The sequence below is a fragment of the Zonotrichia albicollis genome, chromosome 6 (assembly GCF_047830755.1).
Source record: "Zonotrichia albicollis isolate bZonAlb1 chromosome 6, bZonAlb1.hap1, whole genome shotgun sequence".
NCBI lineage: Eukaryota > Metazoa > Chordata > Aves > Passeriformes > Passerellidae > Zonotrichia > Zonotrichia albicollis.
This window is the reverse complement of record NC_133824.1, coordinates 17,498,358-17,517,600: the sequence shown is the minus strand read 5'-3', so window position 1 is coordinate 17,517,600 and position 19,243 is coordinate 17,498,358. Positions and strand designations below refer to the sequence as shown.

Here is a 19,243-nt window from a genome sequence, read left to right as displayed (position 1 = left end):
TTTTTTTTTTTTAATGCAAATCCTTCTTGTCATTCAGCAGGTTCTTACTGGAACTTCCTGATACAAATACCTCTTCACATGCAGGGCTTTTTCTTCCACATCCCACTGTGACTCCTGCAGAGAGGAACTGTTCTAGGTAAACGAAATCATTGAAGCTTTACTTACTGTTTAACTAGTTTGAAATGAATCCGTTCTCTAGGCTTACATCTGCATTAAACTGCTAATAGGATTCATCTTCACTGTGGCAATCGAACACTTCATTCCTGTTCTGAACTGCTTTAATGGCCTGGACTGCTAACAGGAATCCTTCAACACAGAACAGCTGTTTGATATTCTACCTACTGCTTCTCCAGCTACTCTGGGATTCTTGCTAGACAGACAGAGAAGCAAATTAGGCACCAAACAGAGAAGCCTTCTAGGGCATATCACAGGGCTTTAATCAGTTATCTTGCTATCAGAAGAAAAAACTTGCTATTAATTGGCATGTAATGACTGGCCAATAACTTTAATCTTCAACAGGTTTTCAGTTGCATTATCAAGCTAAAACTTAGCCATCTAGCCTAGTATAAGTTTCACTCTTTGCAAGCAAGACACTCTGTACCCCTTGAACTCCAGGAATACAATAAAGCAGGAGAAAAAAACCCACAAAAATGTAGCTGAAAGCTACAAAGAAAGGAAAGATAATAGGAGACATTTGCCTGTTAGACCAGTGGAGCTTTTTAATCAGTTTAATGCCATATTTGAATCCAATATCTGCAGTTAGTCCCTACAGTTCCTTGTGATCACATGGGTGTTGGAGGTTCCAAAGTGGAAAAAAGAAAAAAATGTCTTTATTTTTACTCACCATAACAGACTTAAGCGGATGAAAAGCATAATTCTGTGAACTGTTACAATCCAGAAATTCATGGAAATTCCAGCACTTTGCATTCATATTATGTGCAGGAAACGACTTTTTTCCCCTTACTGCTATAATCTGCTTACCTTTGCATGTGTTCTAGACCATCAGCCTTCTTGGGAACCTGATCAATGTCAGTTTGTAGGTTTGTAGGCCATGGTTATGACCGTCTTGATAGATTCAGTTCAACTTTCCACATTTTCTTTAATTTCTAAGTTAATTTTTAAAATTTATTTCCTGAAGTTTGATGATTTTTGGCATTTGCTATCTTTCCTGTATTTGTTGGACACCGAAACACTCTTTTTTTTTTTTTTTTTGGTCCACTTGTAGTATATACTTGATGTGTGGAAAGAACCACTGTTAAAATTTAACTTTCACCAGACAGCTATCAAATATGTTCGACATCTCTGTTCTCTGAAGGATTGGCTAGTAAAACTGCAAGACATTGTTCCAGGACTCCTCTCAGAGAACTGGTTTCAAATTTTTGCTCATTTCATACTGCAAAGCTGTTTGGTTTATGGACTCTCAGATGGAGTCTCTACTGTTGCACAACTGCTAGTACTGAAAATAAAATCCCAATAACACAAACTTTATTGATGATGATGAATGAACCACACACAGCTGACTAGGGCTTTCATCTCCAAGCTGAGACTTTGACAATAACAAAAATTAGTTTTGTAAGAAACTAATTACACCCAGGAAACAACTGCAATGGATGGTGCACAAGCTCCCAGAAGTGCAGTTCATATGTTTGGTTCTCATGGCAGAGCTGACAGCTGAGCAAGGGTTGCTACACACAGGAGAGAAATGAGGCTAACAAGGTACAAATCCCTTGCCCATCCTGCGCCTTTCAGGATCATGCGGATAAGCTGGAAGAAACACGTTTCTAATGACATGCCCAGATGAGGCTGATGCGTTTCAGCTCACTTAGGAGAGGAATGTCTCACCAGTGCCCGACTCATAAAATACTTCACGTCGCGGTCTCTGAGTGCCGGGTGCTGCCGGGGCAGAGCGCTCGGTGGGGGCGGCAGCGGGCACTGCCCGCTCTCTCCCCGCTCTCTCCCCGCTCTCTCTCCGCTCTCTCTCCGCTCTGTCCTCTCTCTGCCCGCTCTCTCTCCGCTCTCTCTCCCGGCTCTCTCCCCGCTCTCTCTCCGCTCTCTCTCCGCTCTCTCCCCGCTCTCTCCCCGCTCTCTCCCGGCTTTCTCCCCGCTCGGGAGCGCGCTGCTCGTCCCTGCCCTGCCCGGCTCCAGAGGCAGCGGCGGTGGCTCCGCCTCGGGACGGCGAGGCCACCAGCCAGGAGGCCTCGGGACAGGCAGGAGTGGGACTTGGAGGGGCTCAGTGGTCACTGACTTTATTGTTTTTCTTTTTATTCCTGTTTGAGGTTTCCTTCCAACTCCCAAAATTAGAAATTATGATGTAAAATGCTGATAGGTATTGCTGGTGCTTCATAACACTTGTTCTGAACAATCTTGTTAACACCAATGGGGCCCTTAGCAAAATGGAAGAGCCTTGCAAGGGGGTGCCTCTGTATGTGCGTAAAATATGAATCCTCATTTCTGCTTGAGTTTACAGACTGCATACAGTAAGAGAAAATTGCTAGAAAACATCAGTACTCCGGACTGAATTATGTGGAGGCACTGAATATGGTTAAGGAACATGATACTAAATGCAAGGAATCTCAGTGGGATAGTCTGAAGATCAAACAAGCAATAGTTACTGCTCTCAGGAACATGAGCATTTAGCCCTTATTGGAAGATTTAACACCAGATCAATTGCCTCAGTTAAGAACATTATCCTCTCCAGAGGTCGAAGAGTCTACATGAGCCTGTCATGAATATAAATAAAAATATTCTTAATTAATTCACTGGGTGTTCTGAAGTTCACAGAAAGTAAGGGTGTCTTCTGAAGCAAGAGACATGAAAAAACAAACTCCTGACTCAGGGTGATGATTAGAAGAAATAAATCTATAAAAAACAGTGCTAACAAAAAATCAGGGAAGTTGCTCTGGAAAAATCAACAGAAAACCTGCAACTTTATTCATGAAATTACAGTTGTAACTTTTCCAGTAATAGTATCATTTGCAGGTACCACTAAAAAAAAATTGTAACAGACAAACACCCAGGACCACCTTAGAAGTCATTACTCTGGATTTAATTTTCATGTTAATAGCTCTCTTATCTCATTAGTAAAGACAAAAATTGTGAATAAAGTTAAGGATTGAGTGTGTATGCTACAGATGGCTCTTCAGAATTTAAAGAGAGACAACTCAAGAAACAGGTGTAGTCATTAAAGATAGCACTGAATTTAGCTCTACAGATTCTGATACAAGTGAAAGCATTTCAAAAAAAGCAAAAATAACTAGGGAGAGCTGAAAGAAGAGACACAGAATGATTTCAAAAGCCAAGCAACAAGATTTAGCTGTTGAATAGAGAAGGATTCTGGGAAAAGGAAGTAAGCAGCCAAGTGTGAGGTCTGCTCAAGAAGAGTTGGAAGAGGCAAGGGATGTAACTAGACCAGACATTTCAAAAATATACGAGAAGAACTTCCAGCAGAGCAAATCTGAAGAGTGTACTTCACCCCAGTGCTGCCTGTGAAAGTGGTTGCAAGGTCTATTGATGAAATAATTGCTTCCCTGCAGTCTACTTCTCCATCTCCCTCAGACCAGATGATCAAAGAACTCCTGGAGAGTGTTCTTGGCCAGAAATACAACATAAAAATGGAACTAGATGAACCAGAACAAGAGCAATATTTTTCTCTTGGGTAAATATTACTTTTATAAGAGTTGTATATTTTTTTTTCTAGCTCCTACAATGTGTTACAACACAGAAGCCAGACAAAACAAATGGATAAAGACATTAATGTATCATAGAATATTCTTCACTTTTTCTTCTGCTATTTTTTTAATGTCCCTTAAAAATGAAATTGAGCCAATATCAAAATACATTAAAACATTACCTCTTTTGGGGTGTTATTTTTTATTATGCTTATAGTTTAAAACATATTTTTCTTTATTCTTCTTTCTCTTTTTAAGCTGACATATTCCAGTATGACAGATGAAAAAGTGCATTATATGCATCTGAAATATCATTGGAAGTATTCCTTCTTTCAGTTATTGTTTAGCTTGTGAAGTCTTTGTAAGACAATTTCTTTTATTGTCAAAGTTAAGTAAATCATGTAAGCTGCTGTAATAGAGTTCCTTCAATTGATTTCAGCAGGTGATATCAGTAATACTAAATATCAAGTAGATGCTAGAGAAAAATTTCCTTGATTTTCACCAGAAGTTTGCCAATTCATTTGTTAACTAAATGGTTGACTTAGTATCAGATGGCTTTTTGTCCTCTCTAGGCAAGGCTGCTAATTTTGTCTCAGTTCCAAGACATCTAAAATGTACAGTACTTTACATTCCCTAAATGTGAGATTGACTATTCTTTTATTTAATACAAAAACTGGAATAGAAAAAAGCCCACCTGAAAAATTTGAAAGTCCATGAGCAGCAGTTGTGCAGAAAGAACTGCATTTCCAGTTGATTTATGTCCTCTGATTTGATTTTCTTCTGAGATCTGTTTTGTGTGGTGAGGCATTCTGTGTCTCCACTTTCTGTATATTTCATGGTGTATTTCAATTGGCATGGAAATCAGAGAATACTTTTCTCAGTGAGGCAGCATTGGGATGATGCCTTTTCAGTGCCTGACTTGTATTTTAGGGAAGTAATAATTTGGGACTTTTTGGTTGGAATTTGTCAGTTGATTACAAAAATTCTCCAGACAAATGTGAAGACGATTAAAAAATTATTAGACCAGCTAAGCTGTATTTTACCTTACCAGAAATAATTGGTAGTGATTGGTAATGTGTGCAGAGTTGTATGGTTTTGTTACTTTTTTAATAAATTTGTCTTATGTTTTAGGGAGGATTTTCAAAATTTGGCTTCTGCCAAGTCCTGATATGTAAACTGATTTTTTGTTTTTTGTAGTGTAAGCTGCTGGGCTCTGAGCTTTGAAAATCTGACCTGGGATAATGTGATATTTAGTTCTTTATTTCAAATGTTTGATCAATCTAGTTAAAAATAAAATTAAAATTTGAACCCAGTGATAGCTTTCTGTTCCATTTTTTTGTTGTTTAATAGTTTTTTAGGTCTGGACATACAAACATTAGTGAGGATAAATGAGACTCTTCTTGCTGATTGCATTTTATTTGAATTCAAAGGCTTTTGCAGCAGGTGTCTTTGACCTGAAGTGACCTTATAATTAGGTTGAAGACTTTAGCAATACTTTAATGTTATTGTTATGATAATGATGATGATGCATGGATTATTTACTTTACGCTCAACTTAATAGCTTATATTCTCAAATAAAGTAAGAAATGTATTGTTTTAAATGAAGAAAGAAAAGAATGAAACTGCTAAAATGAAAACCTACTCTTAGAATTAAATATGTTTTTTCATTCCTTACACAAGGGAAAAAAAAAAGAAAATTATGTTCTCTATCTTACTCTCCATCTTGTATTGATGACTGGTTAGCACTGATATCTTATGATGCTGCTGAGGGGCTACGTGCTGGATTTCCCCATGCACTGAAATAGCATTACCTGGGAATAAAATGCTAGCTCAGTGGAACATCATTACTTAGACCTGTATCCTCTGAGGGAAATTGGTTATCAGTTATATTTCCTATAGTATTTTCTGTGAAAACATAGAATTTTTGTTATAAGAATAATGTAATTTCCAATGTGTGGAGTCATTTCTTTTGCTTTGAGGCTTATTGCTAACTTTGAAATATATTGAGATACTAAGTATATCTTTGGTTTAGTATCCATAGGAAGGTGTTTATTTGTCTCAGAAATGCACTTTCTTGGTGAAGAACCTGCAGCTCCCCTTTAGCTGGTTGCTCAGAGGAGCTTGTGAGGATGGTAAGTAAATGAACATTTTTGTTCTCTAAGCATAACATCAAATTCGAATGCTTCTATCAAACAAGGACTATCGAGCCCACTGTACTACCAGCAAGACATCATATAATATACTTTAGTTTTTAAAAAACATCTCTAGCTCTTTTAAGTTAATCTCAGTAATGAGGCCTTGAAACTTTCTCTGTAATGCATTAATACTGACAAAAGTTTGATGGAGAAAAGTTCTAGAAGATACAGACTTGTATTTGCTTCATAAACAAAAAAAAAAAATAAACAGGTATTTGCTTATAACATTACAGTATCTCACTTATTATTTGGTCAGCTGACATGACAATTATGTTACAAATATACTGATGCATAATAAAACTATTTTTAGGAGGCTTGATGAAAATGTTTATTTTTTTTTCGTTTCACTTTCAATGCTATCATGCATTGTAAACATCATAGAAATAAGCAAAGGACTTCAATTTATTTAGCTTAGTTCTATTCAAGTGGTGAAACCCCTAATTTTCCTATTGGTTTTCTTATTTTTTGCTTACAGATAACCTGTGAAATTCTTTTCTCACAGTTTTAGGATCTGTTAAAATGTACCTAATTCAAGACTATGATGCTTTTTATTATGAGTTTGTAATACATTTTAAATTCAGGAGGCACACAGTATTGAGTGCAGTCAACATGGTTAATCATGGCAAAGGCTCTGGGACTTTCTGCCACTTGCTGAAGGGAGCTGCTCACTCTCCAGGGGTGGGCACCTCCACTTCTGGACACCTGTAGATTTTTTTTTTTTCTGGAGTACCTAAATAATTTTCTACACTTCTGGGAGGAATGCTATGTCTAATTAAAGATTTTTTTTTAAAGACACAGTAGAAGTTTTGATCACTTCTTAGGTTAAAATACTGGTGCAGGACCCATCTTCCTCAACGAGGGGCAGAACACTCAAGAATTGATTCCCACAGGAATTAAGAGTTGCCACAGTTCTTTTATCTCCCAAAGTTCATATCACACCTCTTTGGCCTTGTTTTTGTTAATGCAGACACATGACCCATAGTATGTATATTGACAGTACACATAATTTTATTAAAATAACACAATTGTGCCTGTGATTCAACCAGGGTGAATGGACAAAAGAGAAAACACCACACCCAACAAAGGAAAGCAATTGCATACCATGTACAAGTGTCTAAAATGAAATTAAGATAATATTTGCTCATATAATTCTGTTGGTTTTGATAGAGCAGGAAAATTAATATGTAAAATTTGCATATTATGCAATACTTTAGAAACATAAGTTGATCCAGCCAGGTTGAGTGAAGGGCTTTGTGAAAATTTCTCTTTGCTTCCATGAGTTGGATAAATTGCATAGGGAAAGAACCACAGTTGGCTTAGATGGACTGTAATGATTAATAGTCCTTGGTAATCACCATGCTTGAAAACATGTATGTATTGCAAAGAAGAGGGAGGTTGGTTGGTATAGCTTGAGAAGGCAATGCTGAATCTCTTTCTTTTAGTCTGAGTTGTTTCTCCACTTCTCTACTTTAGTGCATTGTTCTTATGGTGATGAAAAAACCAAGTAATATGAATTGTTTTTTTCTTAAGCTGCCTTTCCTGTCAAAGGTAGATAAATTACTAAGGCTTTGGTTAAAAGTAAGGCACTAACATGTACAACATGTACATGCAAGGCCATAGCTTTCTATAGCCTTCTAGTTTACATTTTTGTGGCTTTATATGCCACGCTTTTTATACATCATTTTTTATTAGCCACAGACTCCATTTTTCCTTTTCATTTTCTAATAGACAAGAAAAAAAAGTTACAATTCAAACCATACTTACATGGTATTAAAGTCTTGCAAAAAAGACTAAGCCTTGGAAACCAATAATTTTAAATAGATAGGAGGACAAGCCACTCAGTGGAATAAAAATTCTACCAAGTAGAAGATTCTTACATTAAAAAGCAAGTGGACATTTATAGTGTCAGTAAACTATGATGTATCAGACTGTTTCTAATAGAAGTTCAACTGGTAGCTTTACTTCATGCTTGCATTAGCTTGTGGCTTCTTTCCCCAGAAATATTTAGTGTTTCAGTAGCAGTTTTAAAGATCAGTACTCTCAAATGAAATGTATCTTAGATGTGATACTTGTTTGTTGTTGCTATCTTTAGCACCAGGCTCCTCAAGGCAGCGTGTGGCTCAATGGGTAAGGTCTGTGTGTGCTGACCAGGAGCTCAGAACACACAATGCCCTTTAAACTACCACCTGTGCTGAGAGCTGCTGCTGCATTTTATTTCTGCTTCTTCTTTCTTTTTCATCCAAAAAGAGGAATTATTGAACACTGCTTTGACGAGCAAGAATAGTATGTTTGTGAAGTAAAAACAACTTTAAATTTTGTAATTGCTTTCTTGCTAGTGCAGAAATTATAATTTTCTCCTCTGGAGAAAATGATTAACTGAGAATTGCACACACAAACTTCCCTACTATGAGCAGTTCCATGGAGGAGTCATTTATAGTAAAGTGTTAAACATGTATGTAAATGTTTGCAAAAGATGAGCCTAAGATCGTTTGTCTCTGAATGCACTTGTTTCTTTCAAACTAATTTGTGTAATGAAGGTTCAAAATTTAATTTACACATATATCTTCCTTTGATGCTGGTTTTTTTCTGTAAGGCAGTAATATAATTTTATTTTAGCATTCTTGTTTAACACTAGTTTTCTTCTCTTGCTTATACAATCGGCACCAATAGAACATGAGGAAATAAAAAATGGACCTCAAGTCCTGCCAAGTTTTCACCAAGCAAGCTTGGTAACATTCTGAATTATCTAGGAATGTTAAAATATAATAAGTTTATAGTGCTTCTATTTGCTTGTGAGTTGTTAAGATAGGTAGTTCATATTTTAAACTGATAAAAATGGAAAGGAAATTCAACACTCCTTGAAAACATTTTGGTACTTCATAAATCACAAGTATACTCTTATTTTTCTCTTTTTTTTTGTGCCTCTTGTTCTTTCCTTTTCATATGGAATTTGATTTTCCAACTGATGGTTATAAAGAATTTGGCTTTTATTAAGTAGCATGCTGATTAGGGAAATGGAATCATAAGATATCCATCTATATTCATATGTATTAGTGCCCATCATTCTATTCTTGTCATTCAAACTGTTTTCAAAATTCAAATATTTGAACTTAGATATGTTTGGGGAATTGCTTAATGTTTAGAGGCATTACTGATTTATTTGCTTTAAAGGATCATACATCTGTTCATATAAATTTCTCATATATGTTTCTTCTTATATTTAGCTCTTTTTCTTACTTGTGCAGTCTGTAGGAGAAACAAACCAGACTTTTGATAAGAAATTTTATAAATGCTGTTATTTAGCTTTAATCATTCCAGGTCCTTTTCCTATTACTATGTTTATTTTTGGAAATCTAATTAGCTGAGGAAATATTGAGGAAATATTTGGCTTCAGATAAAGTTGATACAATATTCTAGGTATTTTGTAGATTTTGAAATAATAATTGCATATAATAAATTCAGTACTGAATTACCTGTCAGGGAGGACAAAAATGTTTTAAATTTTTTTTACATTCATCTTTTACACCATTTTTTTTTCTCTTTCCCTCAGAAGTTCAGAAAGAATCTCAAGCAGCAGAAAATAAATCTTGGCCTAAAAATGAGCTGTTAACACATAATAAGCAGGTGAAGCAGGTTTAGTACTATTGTGAGATGGTATTGTTTTTCCCATGCTTAGGGTTCTGATACTTTATAGCAGAGGTCTGCAAGCTGTTTTCTTACCACCTGCTCTTTAAAAAAAGATTTTCTATAAAACAGGTCTTCATACTGGTCTTGCAGCTTAAGGTTAGAGGAAAAAACCAATTGAGGTTCATTCGGTCAGATGTTGGGTTAGGCTTTTCTTTATGAGATTGGAAAGAAGATTACACATGGAACAATGTATAAATAGAATCCTAATCTACATTTAACAAGTGGATGCCTTCCTAGAAAATAGCTTAATGCTCAATATCCTTTAAGTTTTGTGATATTTCACATGACAAAACCAGTCAATTCCACAAAGCTTAGAATTTTCAGTAGAGAACATGTATCAAGTGTATACAGACAGTAGGACACATTTATTGCCAAGATGGAATAGTATCTTTTCTCATATGTTGTAATTTTTTTACATTCTAGTATTCCAAAACTATAACCAGACACTAAAATAAAACCCTAACTTAATTCCTTCCACAGCTTTGATGTAAATGATTACTTTGTCTTAAAATTGTTATTTACGCTTATTGTGAAACAAATAACACTTTATTACATTGACAATGATATAGTGAGAGGACAACCAAGAATGAATATGTTTCTACCAGGCAGTGTTATGTGCAGAGGTACCAGATAGCTTTGGCCTAAACTTAAATAAATGAGATAAGGTTGGAAAAACTACATGGAAACACAGATACAGGTGTTGAGAAGAAAGAGATCAGGATGAAAAGAGGATGAGACAGACACACATGGAATGGTTTTTGATTGCCCAGTATTTGTGAGTTTGTTGTTTCAAGGTCTAGCTGTCATAAAGCAGAGGTCTAGTCAAGTGAGAAAACATCTGAATGTCCAAGGGCCTTGTTTCAGCTGCTTTTTTAGCTCCTTCCACTGATTGTAGTTTGGCCCTGATTGTGCGTCTTCAAGCTCAGTGGAAAAAGAAGAGAGGTAGGCATATGTCTAGAATTCCAGAGCATTAGCAGCCAATTTTCCTGGTCAGCCAAGAACCAAACATGCACACAGTTTATTCTGAAGAGTAAGCGACAGGGAGTCTCTAGGAGTGAGTCACAAGGAGATGACAGAATTTCCCCATCAGTCCCAGCACTGCATTCTGCCATGGGGCTACAGTGGACATGCAGCAGAGCCCTAAGTCACCTGAGCAGTTTCAGCTGGCAGGTATTATTCTACAGAGAAGGGTTAATATTACCTAGAAGTTTTGTGGTAGGAAAATTACCGCTGTTAAATGGCTTAGAGTACTGTTGAAGAAAATGGATTAAAATTAAATGATATTATTTAAAAAAATTCTTAATTAAAAAAATATTAATTTTTCCTGACAATATATTCTGTTTACATGTCAGAAATGTTTCCAGTACTTCAGTAGAAGTACAATATTTCAGAAATCTCATTTGCCATCTGTACTTGATTGTAATGTTTCATATAATTAATATTAGTCATTCAGTTTTGAAAAAACCTCTATGACCATTGAGTTCAACCATTAACCTAACACTGCCAAGTCCTTCACTAAGCCATGTCCCCGAGTGCCACCTCTACATATCTTTCAAATGCCTCCAGGAATGCCCCTTCCCTGGGCAGCCTGTTCCAAAGATTGACAAATCTATCTGTGAAGACATTTTTCCTAGTGTCCAATGTAAACCTCCCCTGGTACAACCTGGGCCATTTCCTTTTGTCTTAATGCTTGTTACCTGGGAGAAGAGACTGACTCCCACCTCACTACAACCGCCTTTCAGGTAGCTGTAGAGAGTGATAAGGTCTCCTCTGCCCCATATCCCCAGACTAATCACCTCCAGTTCCCTCAGCCACTCCTCACAAGACTTGTGCTCCAGATGGTTTGTGATTTCTGCTGTCCTCTGGACACGCTCCAGGACCTCCATGTGTTTCTTGCAGTGAGGGGCCTGGAAGTGGACACAGAACTTGAAGTGTGGCCTCACCAGTGTCCGGTGCAGGGGGACAATCCCTGTCCTGTTCCTGATGGCCCCACTGATGCAGGCCAGGTGCAATTGGCCTTTTTGCGCACCTGGGAACACACTGTTGACTGGCACCTCCAGGCCCTTTTCCACTGGGCAGATTTCTAGCTACTCTGTCCCAGCCTCTAACACTGCCTGGGGTTATTGTGACACAAGGGCAGGACTGGTGACTGAAATTTAAGGCAATTTGCCTCATGGAACCTCATACAATTGATCTTGGCCCATTGATCCAGACTGTGCAGATCCCTGTCTAGGACCTTCCTACCCTCAGGCAGATCACTCCTAGCCAACTTGGTGTTGTCTGAGAGCTTGCTGAAGGTGTACTCTGTCCCCTCATCTAGATCATCAATAAAGATGTTTAGCAGGACTGACATCAATAGTGAGCCCAGGGGAACACCACTGGTGACAGGCCACCAGATGTGTGCAACTCCTGTCACCACCACTCTCTGGGCTTGGCCATCAGGCCAGTTTTTAACCAGTGAAAAATGCATCTGTCCAAATCATGAGCAGCCAGTTTCTCCATGAGTGTGCTGTGGGAAATGAAAAAACTTGACTACAGTCCAGGACACAACATGGACCGCCTTTACTTCACACCAAACAGGACATGTTGTCACAGGAGATTAGGTGAGTCAAACAGGATCTGCCTTTCACACACCCGTGCTGGCTGAGCTTGATCTCCTGGTTGTACATGCCGTGTGATGGCATTTAAGATGATTTTCTCCATGACCTTTCTGGGCACTGAGGCTGACAGGCCTGTAGTTCCCTGGATCCTCCTTCAATCCCTTCTTGTAGAAGAGCATAACATTTATTACCTTTCAGTCAACTGGGATCTCCCTGGTTAGCCAGGACTGCTGGTAGATGTTTACAAGCCACCTGGTGGGCACTTCCAACAGTTCCCTCAGTACTTTTGAGTGGATCCCATCTGTCCCCATAAACTTTTGTGTGTCTAAGTGATGTATCAGGTCACTGATGTTCTCTCCTTGGATCATGAGGGTTTCATTTTGTCTTTCAGATTAGGGCTCTTGGTACCTGGAGAGGAGCTAGTCTTACTGTCAAAGAGTGAGGCAAAGAAGGTATTAATAATGGTGTTTGTAGGTAGTTTGAAGAGTATACTCTGCAAAATCAATTCATCTGCTGGTTGCTAATCTAAATATGCCAAATGATGTATTAATAATACACATTACAGTGTCATTGATGGTAATTTTTATTATACTAAAGACTATAATAAGATTACTTATTGCTTCTAAATTATAAAGTACTATTTGACAGCAAAACAGTTTCCTAGTCATTTAACAGTACTAGGATACTGTGATGATGTTTTTTAGACAGTATTAAATATTTTGGGCAGCTTGGCATTTTGGTAGTGTAGGGAAGCTATTGCAACCACAGTCATCAATGTGTGTTCAGTGATCTTACAAGAGAAAGTAGTTTGCAAGATTGGCACCTGACAAGATAACATACATTTGGTTGTATTTAACACAAGTACTACATAATTCAAATCTGTTATTGAACTTGAAAGTGCATGCTTTCACTTTTACACACAGAAAGATGAATGGAGAGAAATTTTTAGAAAAAAAAAGAGAAATGGTTTTAAAATCGCATATGAACTAGCTAAATGCTCTAATGCATCCTTAGTAGAACTATTTTTAGAGAAAATAATGACATTATACTATATGTTCATATTTCTATAGAAGACTATTCATTGGCATGTTGTTGTGACGTATGATTTCAAAATTATTTTGCTTTCCTTGGTGACCTCCAGACCCCATGCAATTTCAAGAAAAACTGATTGATTGTGTAGATGAACTTGCAAATTTGATTATATACAAAGCAGTCAGATGAAAAATGCAGCTATTTGCTTTAGTCACTGTTATTTTATGTTACATTTCTAACTGAATTGCATAAATGTTTTGATTTAAAAGGTTGTGTGCTAGTTCACTGGTGTTTCTACAAAAAATACTGACTAGAATATGAGATTATATAAATTTAAAGAGTTCATGTAATAGTAAGTGTGTTGGGTCATGTTCTCTGACTTTAGTTTTAAGGGAATTCCCCTCTGCTTAGTATAGCCTCCATTATTCATTAACAAGAGAGTGTTGAAGTCCCCTCTCCACGGTGTGTTTCACAAAACAGCTGAGATCACAGAACTTTGAATCATGATTTTAAAGCAACAGCTGCTGTAGTTTTAGTTTTGGCTGTTTCAATTAGCTATATTGGGGTCTAAGACATCAAATGTTTTTGAGTATCTTCTGTTTCTTTGGATGTCACTTGAGTAGTTTTTTTAAAAAAAATTAGTATCTAGACATTTCAAAAGCTGGAAATGGCAATTTATTTTTCCTTTAAATTTGACAAGAGATCATGATGGAAACTTATGTGACATTCAAATGAAAAGATCATAGTCTTATATTTGGTACATTTTATTGATATATTTTCAGGTAAACATATTACTTTAAAGCTTTTCTGTAGTCTAGAATTTTGTTAGTTTATTCTGTCTGTGTAAAATTTTGATCAGCTTTCTGTTTCTCTGCTAAACATTAAAAATCTGACTATGTTCCTTTGTCTTTTTTGCATGGATGTGCTACCATAAACAGTGTTGTTTGCTTCAAAAATAAACTGACAACATATGAAGCAATTTTACTTTTGAATAAGACTCTTCACAAGGTAGTGACTCATTTAGGTATCTTCTGCAAGCCTTCCCAGACTTGCAGAAGTAATTACCATGGTGTAGTAGGAAGAGCTGGGCCCAAAAGTGGACCTACTTTTCATATTGAGATAGACTTTTTCAAAACAAAGCACTTCAATTTTCACTTTCCCCACTGTGTTGTTATGTTTCTTTCTGATGCTATGATTATACTTACTTATTTTTTTCTTGAACCTGTTTTATTTTGTTACATATACAAGCTTTTAGGTGGAGTTCAGGAGAATCCTTTCTATTGATGGCACTGCTAGTCTGTCTTAAAGATATTTAGGAAGATGCAGGAAACAGAACTCTGAAATCGCTGAGGTTGGACTAGATCTCTGGAGGTCATCACAACATGGCAAAAGCAGCACAAGGGTGGAGATTCTGAGGCTCAGTTTTGTGAATCAGATGCAGACACTTTGGCAGCAGTGCTGACTTCAGTAGTGCCTTTTCTTTGCTGTTTGCTTTTGATCCTAGATTACTATGAGCTGATTACTGGGCAAAATTCCTTTGTGGGGGTATTCTACAAAGAGAATCAAAGATCTAGATGAATTTCTGTCTTTACAACTTGTCATGGTTTGACCAGGAAGGAGTGGGAATTCTGGGAAGCTGTGGTCAAACCAATGAAGGTTTTGGGTTTGAGACTGGCGTCCGGTGTGGCCAGTGGGGTTTGGACACACCTCCGAGAATACACAGGGGTTAAAAGCAAGGCACTGCCCTTGGAACGCTCTCTTGGGACATCGTCGGCGAAGAAGTCAGATCTCTCTCTCCCCCGCCCAGCCCGCTGCTGCTGGGCGGGGGAGGGGCCGGCCATGCGGTAGGCCTGGGGCCTGGACAGAGATGGGGTTGAGGGGGCTTCGGGGGGCTTCGAGGATGGAAGGGTGGAAGATCCCAGAGAGTCAGCCCTCGGGCAGCCAGCCCCCCCCCCCCCCCTCCCCTCCGGGAGGGAGAGCGGCCGGCCGCAGCAGCAGCACGTGTGGGAGTATCATCTCGTCCCAGGACAGACAGAGACTGAAAACTTTTAACCCTTTCTTGCATGATTGGGGCCTTGCAAAAATGCTAATCCTCCTCGAAGCTGAATAAGAAGGGAGATAAGAGATGAGATGTGGAGATGATTGGATGGGGAGAGATGATTTGGAGTGGCCTTTTGGCTGGACTTTTCTCGTGGCTATGGACTCAGTTGTTCCTGTGACACAGACTGCATTTAGGGGGAGGCAGTGCCTCAAAACCAGGAAGGTTCTTCGTGAGGACCCCCCGGCCCCAGGGGGTTGGAAAAATATGGGGGGGACAGATGTCCCAAAGGCAGAGACTGTGCCTTTTTGGAGTGAGACAAGGCATCCTTGAAAGACAACCCTAAAAGCAGCTCTGGTCCATGCACGGTGGTGAGAGCACTGGGCATGGAAGGACAATGTTACAAGCGGCAGAAGGACTTTTTTTTTCCGGGCGGTGCCGAAGTAACAGAGAAGCACACGAGGTTTCAGTGTGTTTCCAGGAGAAGCCTATGGAACGAGAAGGACTCCTTTCCTCTTCATGAACTGATGTTTGAGTATACTAAAGTGTCGTACCGGGTGTTTTGGGAGAATGTATTGGATTGGGAAAGTCAGGTGGTGGGGAGGAGGAAAATGGTTTTTTTTTGTAAGGTTTTCAATTCTTTTCTTCTTTTTTCCTTATGGTCTTTCCCTATTTTCCTGTAGTTTAAGTAATAAAGTGTCCTTTATGTTTAAGTTAGAGCCTGTTTTGCTTATTCCTGGTCACATCTCACAGCAGACACCAGGGTGAGGCATTTTCATGGGGGGGGCACTGGCTCTGTGCCAGGCTCAAACCATGACACAACTCTTTTTTATTATTATTTTTTCAACATGTACCTGTTATTTATTTTGCTGCGTGTAAAACCAGTTTTGGTGAAAGTAAGCACAACTAATAATTAGGAATGAGCAGCTGTGGATGAAAACAGTAGGAATTCCTTACATATTCCTACTGGAGTTCCTGTATCTAGTAAATATAACCTTGAAGAAACTTTCAAAAAGTATTATCCTTTAAACTGTATTTATGTTTGAATTTGCTTAAAAACACACCAAAAATTGCAGATGTGTTCATACTCTTCTAAGTTTATTATTTTTGCATATTAATATTATTTTGATCCTAATTTGATAATTCACATTGTAATACCAATCTTATATACTATTCTGAAAGAAAAATTTAGGTAGAGCACACTGGAAATTTTGTTTTATTACAGTTTTCTGTTTATTCCTTGTACTGAATAGCTGTGGGCACTGCTGTGATACGTGTAATGACAGCAGTTCAAACCTCTGTAGTTTAGTTCATTTGCATGTTTCTGATGGTCAGAGCTGTTTGTGTGCCATTGCTCCAGAGTGGGTGTGAAAATATCTGTGTAACTCAGCAGTTGGTAGTACAGCGTTTATCCTTGGATAGGCTACATATAGGAAGAAAAGCAATGTAAAAAATTAAACCAGACAAAGCTCAGAAAAAGCTACAAGAAGAGCACAAACGACCTGCCAAAATATTTGGCTCCTCAGGCTTCAAATGTCAAGTAATTTTTAATACTAATTTCATAATTATAAAAAAATTACTAAAAATGTATGAAGTTATTGGTGCATAGCAACATTGCCAAGTGTGGGGAAGAAACGATGCCATCCTTCAGGTTTGGATGTGAACACTTACCATTCCTGATCTAAATGATCAGATTTAGTTTGGTATCTCTAGTTTAATTTTCTGTTTATCTCCTTGAAATAGTTGTGATATGTTTTTTAAAACCCATAGGAGCCATCCAGTCCTGTTATATGCAGATGAAACTTCTCTTGACTGCAGCAGAAACTGAAGTTGCTTATGTGGGGGTTGCTTTTGTCCATACAATTCCAAGAATAATCTAATCAAAATAATTAAAAACAAACAATGGAAAATACCACAAATTTAATATAAGCAATGCCAGATGTAAGTCATCATCTTTAAATAGAGAAGATGTATTAAAAATTCATTAACTTGAATTTGTATTACAGTCAGTGCTTGTCTGAAATTCAGGAGATTTTACATGGAGAGCTGTAATTTAAGGACAACTGCTTATTACCTTGCTCTTGTCATAGGATGTATCTGTCATTCTCTAGTAGGAGTGTGGATTACAAAAGCAGTACAGACTGTGTCCTAATTTACCTGATCCTGTCCATCCCATGCCAAGTCAGACTCTTCAGTTTTATGGTCCCCACTGCTAATAAGATCTTTACAGATAGCTTTGTTTAGATGGACCATAGGTTACTTCTTCTCTTCTCTATAAGAGAAGAGGAAAAGAAAAGGAACCTTTATTTATTAGATGTTGTTGTTCTTAGGGTCCTGAAAGGTCTATTGGATACAGAAGAGAGCCTTTTTATGGCAGGCCTTAAGTTTGTAAATGGATAATACTTTCAATTAAGTAGCTGAGAATAGTCATGGGAAAAGAATGCTTACGTTTATGAAACAGTCAAATTGGCATTTAAGTGACCCTTTGCATGCCATTGCTTATCTGCATTGCTTAAAGATCATTTGGTTAGCAAGATTATGTATTAAAACAAATAGTGTCAACAGACAATGAGTGTTTTACCTTCAATAAATACTTACTGTCAGATTATCAATGGTGCAGAAACTGCACAATTTTCTAAAAAACCCGTATTTAGTGCATTAAGTGAAGGTAATGTAGGCCACACACATAGTATTGTTTTTTCATGTCCCCTTTTCCAAAGCATGATAAATAGTCTGTTTTAGGAGAGTGTGTGCTGTAAAAACATTCACCTTTACCTGCAGCATGCCCCAAATATTTCAGTTTACATTGATAAAGCATTCGTTTAGTTCATTCAATGAAACGATAACTTCTACACAAGAGCAGCAATGGTAATGCAATTAAAATAGTATTCAAATTGGTTTTGGTTGGTTTAAATTTATTTAAAGTAAATGATAAAACTTAGAGAAAAAATCCCTAGAAATGTAAAAATTATTTGGCCAGCCATTGTTCGCAGAAATCACTCTAAATGTTGTAAGTTCAAAGTTAAATTTTTTGACATCTTTATTTTAAAATTTTAACTGTATGGTAATTGCATTGTAGGGAAAGTGATTTGTGTTAGAGCATCCTAAACTACTACAAACACTTATGAAGATTATATACTTGCTATTGAGTTCAAAAAACAGTGGGAAATATTTCTTTCTAAGTTTGAATGAATATGATCTACTTATTAAAGCATTGATCTCTAATCTCATACATCAGAACAATTTTTCTATTATAACAGTTATTCTATTATAACAGTTATTCTCTTATTTCTAGTCATTCTGCTAACCTGTTCAATCATTTAAAAAAAAATTCCTTTGCATTATATGGAGTTGCTGTAAGAATGCCTTAAATGCTAACCAATCTAATGAATTATATGATTGATTTGATTATATGATTGATTTTCATGTTTAACTTTCACATTTTATTTCACAACCCTGATGCTATTTTCATTCAGGCAAAAAAGCAATTGATTTCAGTAGAGGCTTTGGATTGTAAAATCTGCGAAACTGTTGTGTTGAAGTATAAGGCAGCTAGGCACTTTTCTATATATTAAAATTGAATGACTTCAAAAAATTATTTTGAGTAGTTTTAATTAAAATGAAGAGATTTATCCACAGTCTTTCCCATAGGATGGAGTATACGTGCCCAGAGAGTATATGTGCCAATATATACACTTCATGTCATAATTTTTTGTTGGTAAGTCAAAGTTCTACCATATTATGCTGATTTTTTTCTTTACATATATGACTTCTTTTCTTGCTGGTTTTTTTTTTTTTAATTGTAAGGAAATATAAAATATTTTTATGACATAATATGTGTTGCAGGATAAATCAATCTTGTTTTTCTTTTTTTCTTTTTGTAATTGTTGCTGATTTCCTTCATATAATATCTGTTTATAGCATAAGGCATAGGTCTTTATAACAAAAAAGCAAATTGTTGAAAGTGTCATTATCTCAGGAGAACCATGGAAAAACAGTAAAACCTGAAAACTGTTCAGTGTA

At 37.2% G+C, this 19,243-nt stretch overlaps 1 long non-coding RNA gene across 22 annotated transcripts in view; it reads left to right on the top strand.

Annotated features, from left to right (window-relative positions):
* Positions 1 to 19,243, top strand: part of LOC141729344 (uncharacterized) — a 58,167-nt gene that overhangs the window by 10,410 nt on the left and 28,514 nt on the right. For 16 of the 22 annotated variants that reach the window (XR_012580742.1, XR_012580744.1, XR_012580743.1 and 13 more), the window contains 3 exons: positions 38 to 3,655; positions 5,701 to 5,800; positions 18,872 to 18,938. This is a non-coding gene — a long non-coding RNA (uncharacterized LOC141729344). The remainder of the gene's footprint in view (positions 1 to 37; positions 3,656 to 5,700; positions 5,801 to 18,871; positions 18,939 to 19,243) is intronic. The other 6 variants (XR_012580747.1, XR_012580736.1, XR_012580738.1 and 3 more) reach the window with 5 other exon arrangements.